Here is a 10,060-nt window from a genome sequence, read left to right as displayed (position 1 = left end):
TTTCTCATTCCAGCCTTATGGCAATGCATCGTGGGACACACGCTCTCCCCTTCTCCGCCTCAACATTTAATCTGATCTGATTTCCTAATTTTCCAAGAGCTGATTTTCAACGGCATTAAAATGTGCCAGATAAGAGATATCCACTTAATCCAGAGTCAAAATGAGGTCATCCAGGATCTACCTAAAATCATCTTAAATCTCTCGTTAATAGTGCTCTTGTGTTTCAATGTGGTAAGCTGACCCATACCTGCTTGCACTTTTTTGTCTTTTCTGTTGTCTCATCCTCAATGAAGGCTCTAGGATTAAACTCCAAAAAAAACAGTTCCTTGAGATTTATATAATCTGGTCCTTCTTACCATGAGAGCACAGAATCACATGCCTCAGGTTGCCATGTGACCTCTGGATGACCCACTCCTGTTCTACTGATTATTATCAATGTGAAGACATCATCCCATACAGCACCAACATTTTGCCAATGACCACAGACTCTCGCTTCTTACAAACACCTGTACCCTCCGTCCTCTTGTAATCACACAGAATAAAGATACAGCTTACACACAGCCACACAACAAAGCCAAAAACTGCTAACTATTGAGTGCTTGGGCATCCACTGCTGTGTGCAGTGAACTGAGGAATGATGGCTTGCAGCAACAGTTTGAGAGAACAAAGCTCCTCATTTTAAGACTGGCTGGTTATTTGAATCATTGACACAGAATACCAATACAACACAGTAAATCTAGATTCCATTGCCGGCAGTGCATTCTCCTTAATAAAGATCACATACCATGTAAATCTAGATTCCATTGCCGGCAGTGCATTCTCCCCAATAAAGATCACATACCATAATATTTCCAGAGTCAGTATCTTACAGTTATACAATCTGCACTAAAGTAGGGTCATACGTACCATCTTGCACCAATTTTCAGACTGTAATATCACAACTGTATAACTAAGTGAATTTCAGTGTGGGATACACTATTATAAACATTAGTCAATTGTCAGTGATGTTGCCTTAAACCTGATGCAAATCCTAGCAACTGCTCTCTGTGTAGGTCACACTTCAACCAATAGCGTCAAAGCCACTGCTGACAAACGTGTAGATGCAGACAGACTGCGTTTAAATAAACATGAGTAATTGCAGCCTATTCCCCCCGAAACAGGAAGTCTATGAAATAAAGACAACATTACTAATCTGTATTCAGGAGTTACTGTACAAAAATGTGCAAAGTCATCTTTATAGCAGTGGGAAAGATGGATGCCAGAGCTAATGGGTACATCAGGAGGTGGCTCAGGATACCAAGGGGTTTCTCAGAAGCAGGGGCTGTTTGGGAAAAACAGGCTGCAGCTAGAGGTGGACGGGGCCATTAGCAGGCTTCAACATCAGGAAGTTGTGGAGCTGGTTCAAAAGGGAAGGCCTAAGACAGGCACCTCAGCTGTGGTGAAATTCCAATAAGAAACAAAGAAAAGACCTGGAGGTGTACAAAAACTGCTGTCATGGAGCCACACTTCCCCCTCAAGGAAATTACTGCAATTTGATGCCAGTAAAGTAATGACAACTAACCAGAGACTGTAAAAAATAGGTCCAGTCCAGTTTTTTTTTTGAAATCCAGTCCAGGTTTTTTTTTTCCCGAGTCCAGTCCAGTTTTTTTCAAAAATCCAGTCCAGGTTTTTTTTTCCCGAGTCCAGTCCAGTTTATTTTCAAAAATCCAGTCCAGGTTTTTTTTTTTTGAGTCCAGTCCAGTTTTTTTTCAAAAATCCAGTCCAGGTTTTTTTTGGGGGAGTCCAGTCCAGTTTTTTTCAAAAATCCAGTCCAGGTTTTTTTTTCCCCGAGTCCAGTCCAGTTTTTTTCAAAAATCCAGTCCAGGTTTTTTTTCCCCGAATCCAGTCCAGTTTTTTACAAAAATCCAGTCCAGGTTTTTTTTATCGAGTCCAGTCCAGTTTTTTTCAAAAATCCAGTCCAGGTTTTTTTTTTTCCGAGTCCAGTCCAGTTTTTTTCAAAAATCCAGTCCAGGTTTTTTTTTTTTTCGAGTCCAGTCCAGTTTTTTTCAAAAATCCAGTCCAGGTTTTTTTTTTTTTTTTTTTTTTTTGAATCCAGTCCAGTTTTTAACGATACCATCCATAGTCATGAAATTATATTCTATGGGGTTTGCATGTTAAATAATAGAGAATGAATTTCAGGAATATAAATGAGTTTCCCACTTATATAGTAAAAGCATAGCTGTAAAAGCAATAGTTTTTTTTTTTTTTGGTAATTATTTTTATGGCAAACAAGCTAGCTAGCACACAAACCAAAGATGGCAACCGTTTAAAAAAATGTCTTCACTTCTTTATATGTCCATTTTGTGTGTGCATCCAATATTTTTACTAGCTCAGATACAGGAGCACGTTAGCATGGTAGACCAGGTACCGCGGCGAAATCACTGATCACCCAAAAATGTCAGCCAAACCCAACACTAGGCATATTGACACTATAAAACAAAAACAAAAGTGTAAGCCAACTATTAAGTATATTACAAGCTAGCAAGCTTCACATTTGTTTCCACATTTTAATCAAACAGGTGCAATTTGGCTAACGTTTGGCTAAAGCAATTCAGATACTGCTGCTAAACAGTTTACTGAAAGTCCATGCTTGTGGTAGAATGAGAGTGCAAATTGTGCTAACTGACCAAAACATTGTCGTCAGTGTATCTACACATGAAATGACTAAAACCCTACATTGAAAAGTTTTTTTTTTTATCTGGCAGTAGAACTCTGAATACTGCAAATTGATTTCTCTGGCCTAAATAGGCCCTTTTCACGCTGCGCGTGCCGAGAGCGGAAGTAAGCAAAGGCAGTGGAGACTTATTTCCCGTGGACTTGCCGGTCGGTAAAAATTATTTTCACGAAGTCTCTCCACAATCTGCAGAAGACTATAATGACTGATGTCAACAGAATCGCCGACATTTTCTTCATTAACCTCAAGTTCGAAACTTGAGAAAGGGTACATGTTCTTTGTCAAACACTATTTATTCGACTATGAAGGTAAATAAATTAGTCCCTTGCTGATGTTAGGCTAACTAACTAACTTAGCTAACAATTAACTTTAGCAAGCTAACAGTTATATGTTTTACCCATGGAGTAATACAGTCAGTCATATTGTCTCTGGATATATGGATGTTGAGTTTATTTTGTTATGCTTCGTTCGTCACCTAGCTAGCATAACAAACTCCGCTGTATTCGTGGTCTTTCCTTGTTAATTGTATTCATTCTGTTCTTTCTATCGGGGGAGCCAAGTCTGTCGCACACACACACACAGTTGATGCTTTTGTGCGTTTGTATTTATCACAGAGATCTTCAGTACAGACCCAGAGACCCATTACTGCCTCCTCCCTCCTTTTTACTACAACGCCAGAACACAACGCAGAATCACCATCAATTGGCGTAACGCACCGGTTACATTTTATTTTAACACGTCTTAGGCCTTTCGGGGTTTAATAGATATCCTCCTTACTAAAATGAAGACTGCAGACACAGGCGCTTCCACGAAGAATTTTGAACGTGGCGCCCTCGTCTCTTCTGGTCGCTGTAACCCAGTGAGCTCGCAATTCATCATCTGACAGAAAGTCGTGTAAACTTAAATAAGAATGCATTGGCTTGTTGTTGGAATAATACGAGACATTTGCAACTTGATTGGGCAATGGTTTGGCTTTTCTCAATGTGACGGTAGAGAACTGGAAGAAAGACTCCACTGCCTACTTCCACCCTCGGAACGCGCAGCGTGAAAAGGGCCTATAGGCTACTTCTGTCTTTAATCCACTAAAATGACCAGTCAAGCAGGTCGTTTCACTGCTGATGTGTCGTTTAGCAAATGACAGTGATGAATGAACAAGAGGGAAGCGTGATATTTTTGTCAGATAATTTATTGAAATGCATTGATGTGGAGAATAGCCGTATCAGCTCTTGTATGAGGGAATGTCAATCATAAATTTCTCCTTGCCTGCTTAACCCCTTCATCTCTTCTACCCATTCTCTCTCACCACCAGTATTCTATAAAAACGTCTGTTCTTGCTGGATTTATTATGATAACCAAATATCACAAAAGCCCTGACCGTGTCTGACATGCTTGCTATGAGTCAGCTGTATAAATCACAGTTATTAAAATTGTAGTTACGTTAAACCCATGCTATTTGTCCACTGAAGCGCCTTTTTAAAAAAGTTGAACTTCAGCTGTAAAATAAACTGAACTGAGCATAGACCTAGATTTTCTTTCTTTAGCGGCTAACTTCCTCCCCCCAAAGTTAAATTGAAATCTATCTATCTTTGCCTCCTGTCCTTTTAATGCTGAGTTTTAAAATACCAATGAATCTTTTTATTTATTACAATATCTTTCAGAACCAATTTACAGAATGAGCCATACATTTAATCTTGTCCTTACTTATGCTTTGAACTTAAATTGGCTTGTGATGAAGGATATTTGTGTGTGTCTGTGTCTGATCATCTTTGGTGTTGTTTTTGATGTCTGCTATGTCCACGGATGGGAAGTGCTCTTTTCTTGCATCATTAACATGCATACTGCTGGTAGGTTTTCTTCAGCTCTTGAAGGAAAGTTTCCACTGATGTATTAGACATGGATGGCTTAAAACTGCATCAATAGCACTTATTCATTTACTGGATGCTATCATTCCTAATAAAACTAAGATTGGGTCAATAGTAAGTGAGAATTACTTAATGGCTTGATGCTCACATCACTTAGAGAGAGAATGGAGAAGGACTTAAATGAAGTGTATCTAAATTGTTCACTATCTGCAAATGAAGGGTTTAATTACAGAATTCAGTGAGGAATTTAAAGATACCAGAGCTAAATATTTTCCCAGTCTGATATATGACAACCTTGTTGTGGGAGTTCACTGGATTCCCCTGGAACCGGAGCTCAAAATGACTTTCCTGTGAGGTAAAGATTAGAAAGTCAGTAGTGTTCTCCTGAATATTGATTACTGAATATTCAGCATTTCAGTGGGTGAATACAAGATGGAACGTGAATGTATGCTGTATTGTTTTTTGTTTGAAATATTTTACAGCCCATGGCTGTATGTGTAGTATTTTTGCCTGTATTCTTTGTTTCTGTTGTGAATTTTCTACTTTCTGCTGCAATATACGGTGAATTCAGGTAATGTGCAACACTTTTTGGTAGATGCTCCTGTAGACTTCCAAAAAAACTGTTAACTCACTCCAGTGATGTTTCTATAAATCATTTTAGGTCTTAACATTTTTAATGTTGGAACAGTCCTCGTCTGTTTTGGGGTCTTCTCTATCCCCATAGGTCTTCTGGCAGCCAGTGCATTTTGTCTTGTCTTGAGTGACATTGTCCACCTTTCCTTTTTTTGGTTTTTGGGACCACCTTTTCTTTTGCTTTTCCTTTGCCATTTTTCTCGCTCTCTCAACGTAGAGGAAATGCTCCTGGCTGGCCAAGTGATATGATGGTGGCTTGGCACGTGGCTTCCTTGTCATCCTCTCTCGTCTTGGTACCATTATCAGATTGTGGAAGCTCACTGGATTTTGGCCTTCCAGTTGACGTGGATGGAACGGCATCTTCATCCTGGCCTCTTCCGGTTGATGTGGATGGTACAGCACCCTGGCCTCTTCCGGTTGATGTGGATGGTACAGCATCCTGGCCTCTTCAGGTTGATGTGGATGGTACAGCATCTGGCCTCTTCTGGTTGATGTGGATGGAACATCTTCATGTTGCAGCTCTGCAGGCTGTGGTCCACTTGTGATTGTCACCTCCAGGGTATCCACACTCTGCATGCTGATATTTTTTCCTTGCTGCATGTTAACAGGGGCTAGTGGCTGCAGTGCCCTCTCCGTTGTTGTACTGGGTACAAAGAAGTCAGCAGAGATGGCATTGATGTTAACAGGAATCATCCCTGTTGCCCTGAACCCAGACTGGGCATTCTCTACTGTGGCAGGCCCCCCACTATTAGTTACGGTAGGGGAAACACTGATTTAAGAAGTTGTTTGCCAACCTAGCCTAAATGATGGGCCTGCCTGTTATATGTAGGTAAGCCGACCTTGTATCTAGATTTAGGCTAATGTCTCTATCTGACTGTAGTTTATAGACTACAATGCTGGGTGCAAGGGTGGGGGGGTTGTGGCAGGAAACAGGTGTGGGTGTGACTTATAGGCATGCTGATAACAGCTGATTACATTATAGTTTTATAGCATAAAGCAAGCATAAAATGGTGTCCCACTTTACCTGAACTGTCCCACATTATCTAACATCTGTCTCTTGTCGCTGTCATTTGTTTGAGCGGTTTTCACTCACTATTCTGGAGCACTTAGACTCTTATGTGAAAGGCATGGCGTTTGGGTTTTAGTCTCTGCTTATAACCCACGGCACCAGTCAGATCTTCCACCAGTCGTGGTCTACTGAGTTCCTCAAATTAATCAGGTCTAAAGTGACGGGAACAATGCTGTGGGTCTTTTGGTAGTTGCGTTCGCCCACAAGAGTCTTCCCGCTCCCATTAATCAATCCGACTAATCAATCTGCAATAAACATCGGTGCAGGGGGTTACACAAATAAAAGTGTCCTAATAAATAATGGTGTCCTGCGTGGTACCTAATTCCATAGAATACAATTCTTCCAATTAAATTGAAATATACTGACATGAAATGATTAAAACAGAATTTAATTTTTAATCATCTGAGGTATAATGATTTCCAATTACTAATCATAATCCCAAATTAATTTGCCTTCAACTGATGACTGATGTTCTGTTTGTCCCCATTCGAACTCTACTACTCGAAGTTCGTTTTCCCTTAATTTTCCATTGTTTCTGCCTTGTTCAGCTTCTACCTTCGAAAAAATATTTTGGACTGTTAACAGCGTTTCAAAATCTGAAGTTCTATTCACCTCGTTTGTCCACAAGCTCTGACTAACTGCAGTCTCCCAGACGCAACGCAAGTCAGTTACCCGTCACGGCTTCGTTGAAGTCCCTGTCTCTCCCAGTCCTCTCTCTTTTCTCCGTCTTGGGCTCTCGTTTTGTGTGCAATTTTATTCCTTCTCTGCCATTAGTGGTAACTTCATCTGTAAAAAGTGTAGATTAAATGCTTGGTTGATGGATAAGAATGGGAAACCCACATCCCTCGCTGGTACGAAATTGGAGATTTTGGATGCTCCAGCTTGAGTTTCCCCGGGTAGAACCCGCAGTGACGCGGTTGGATTACAGTTTGTGAACGTGGTCACAAACATAAGCCCCCCGTGCACAACCGAACCTAATATTAGATCCTTGACACTAAATGCGATTCTTGTAAAATAACTAATTACCGATCCCCAAGCTGATGTCTTATGTTTAACTGAAACATGGCTTACTGTAAATCTGATTGATATATTGCCTTAAACAAATCCACCCCACCTAGTTACAGTAATACTCACCTTTTCCGTCTGACGGGTTGTGGTGCTGCTGTTGCTTCTATAGATAATTCTAAACTCTGTGCTACCGTGCTACAGGTTATAAACTTACATGGTGTTTTACGTACTCACATGAATGCTGTGTGACTTAACTGATGTTAATGGAATAAATGACTTGAGCAGGCACGTATTGTCATGCTTCTGAGATAATAGAACCATCAGTGCTGGAACGATTCTGCCTGCCTGCCAGCCCTGTCTGCCTGCTGATGAGTTATAACTACACCTTTGGATGAGACGCCTGTCCCTTTCCACTCCTCCTGAGGAATGCCACTTCCCCACAGTCAGTCCCATAGTGAATGTCAGTGCACTGAGGGTGTATGAGTTCTGGTGTGAGAGGAAAATGGATTAAGAAGATTACATCCGATGAGTTTATATTAACCTGTACCTGTTACAGTTTCCATGTGGAAATAGGAAGTCACAGTTAAAGCTTTAAAACCTATGTTTTTGCAAGAAAATGCAATTTCTGGAAATAAAAGGGTGTACATTTTGCTTTGCATTTTACTTTATTGACAAGGATGCGCCATTTAACTTAATGATCTATATCACAAGAGATACTGACACCAGCACAACAAGTTTACAGTTTCAGAGAATATATAACTAAAAATTATAGCATGATTAATTAATTGACAATATTTACCAAATTTACAAAAACCTAATTCCCAAACCTAATGTGTAATAACTGCTACTGGTGTACAGGTATGTAGAAATTGTGCATTGTTCATTAACATCCACAAAGGGAAGCAGGCTACCTAAACAAGAAATAGTTTACATTTACACAGGGATCCTTAGGACAGTGAGAAATGATGCTCACACTGTCAGGTGCTTAATTCCAGATTGTCAGACCTTACAGATTTACAAGTGTCTGTGTAAAGCATGGTGCCTAAAGAGGAAAAAAAGGGCTCATCGTATTGCCTGGCTGTGAGCAGAAGTGTATAGGCTTCAGGGAGCGTCTGAATAAAGCGGTGCAGTGCATGCAACTGAAAAGCCACTAGAGGGCGCCATTAGGCCTGAGGACAGAATGTGTTGAATGCTACAGTACAAGCATAACCGGTAGTTCTTATGCATCCACTGCTGCTGTGAAGGCAGAAGCAGAGTGGGCTGCTCAGAAAGCCAAGGGCGGTGCTTTAGAGAAGAAACATGCTCTTCATATGGAAGAGACCCCACTGAGAACAAGGAGAGAAAAGCTAGCGTTGGAAGCTGAGCTACAAGCTTTGAATGCTGAAGTCAGTCTTAATGGAATACGACATGCCATCTGAAGAGAGACAGAGGTCAGAGGTCATGACAGGAAAGTGGACTGGACTGTAACTGGCTATAAGGTGTTTGTGTTAATGTGAGGATGCATAACTTACTGAACACATAGTCCTGAGACAGAGGGTAAGGCAGACCGCGGCCAATTAACCGAAAGAGTCGCAGAGTCTGATCTTAGACACCTTGTTTGGTGTACCTCATTGAAAAGAGTCGACTAGAGAAATACTCAAGTAATATCACTTATCACATGGAACATTAAAATGGTCAATGATTTAAAAGTTGTGAAGATTCAGCTTGCGAAGAAGAAGCGCATGTCTAAGCAGACCGTAACGCACATGTAAAACATATGTCCTGAGAAGAAGAGCGGGTTCCAATATCGGGTAGTCCCAGACCACAGCGGGCCCAAATTAAGCAAAGATGTAAACATGCAGAGAGCTGGATCTTAAGACAGCAGCTATGTTTGCAGTGGCTAAAGCCTCAGGTTAGAAAAGACAGTCATGAACAGAGAGAAGAATACTACAAGAAAACATGAAACACTTCACCAGGTGGAACAACCTTAAGAGAGTGGTCGGAATGGATTTTAGAAAGTTAGGGAAGCACTTCAGCTTTGCCGGGAAGGAAGGAAGACACAAAAGCATGTCCGTGGACAGGCAGACCACAGTAAGCAACGCACCATGATGGAAAATGATGTCTGTTCAAAGCAAAAGTGAGCATTCAAAGCCTTTCTACGGAACATACGCCGCGGGCAAAAAAGGCTGCTGTGCACTTTGTTTCAAAGCAAAGTTTCCATGAGGACATGGCTGCACTAAAGAAAGGGACGGTGAAAAAACCAGAAACATACTCGTGTGGCTGATGGATCGGCGAAACAGGGAAAGACTCCAGATTCAAAGCATCGTGTTTCTGCCGAAACAAGGGAACTGGGCAGACCCACAAAGAACCGGCACAACTGCCAGATAAGCGATGGAGATGACAAGTTAAGGAAGGTGTAACGAAAGGTAGTTTCCGTAAGCCTGGGACCTTGGCGGTATTCCTGCATTACTTTCTATATATCCAGCGTATAATGGACTTAGTTTTTGGTGTATCCTTCTGATAGGCGCTGTCAAATGCCATTATGTAATCTAGACAGATGGAAAGACAAAAAGCAGTGTAAGTATTTGATAAGCTGGGATTGCTCTATCCTCTTATCACCAGGTGTTCTTATTTCATGGACAGTGTCAGACCTGGCACTGGGTAGACAATTGTTTTACTCATCGCAAGACAATTCTGGGATGTTTTGTCGCACAGTGCTGATTGGACAGCCAGATGGAACACTGAAATTTATTGTCATGGATACGTGTTATTTCACAGAGCGCTGCCATATTTTCA

The 10,060-nt window shown here is 41.1% G+C and overlaps 1 long non-coding RNA gene across 1 annotated transcript; it reads left to right on the top strand.

Annotated features, from left to right (window-relative positions):
• Positions 1 to 2,800: 2,800 nt before the first annotated feature.
• On the top strand, positions 2,801 to 4,232 carry LOC135241145 (uncharacterized). Its single transcript, XR_010325905.1, has 2 exons — positions 2,801 to 3,021; positions 3,328 to 4,232. It is a non-coding gene; the product is annotated as an uncharacterized LOC135241145 (long non-coding RNA).
• The last annotated feature ends 5,828 nt before the right edge of the window (positions 4,233 to 10,060 follow it).

This window comes from Anguilla rostrata, chromosome 15 (assembly GCF_018555375.3).
Source record: "Anguilla rostrata isolate EN2019 chromosome 15, ASM1855537v3, whole genome shotgun sequence".
In the NCBI taxonomy this organism is placed as follows: Eukaryota; Metazoa; Chordata; class Actinopteri; order Anguilliformes; family Anguillidae; genus Anguilla; species Anguilla rostrata.
Note: the sequence above shows the minus strand (reverse complement) of the source record. Positions and strands in the feature narration are given on the sequence as shown.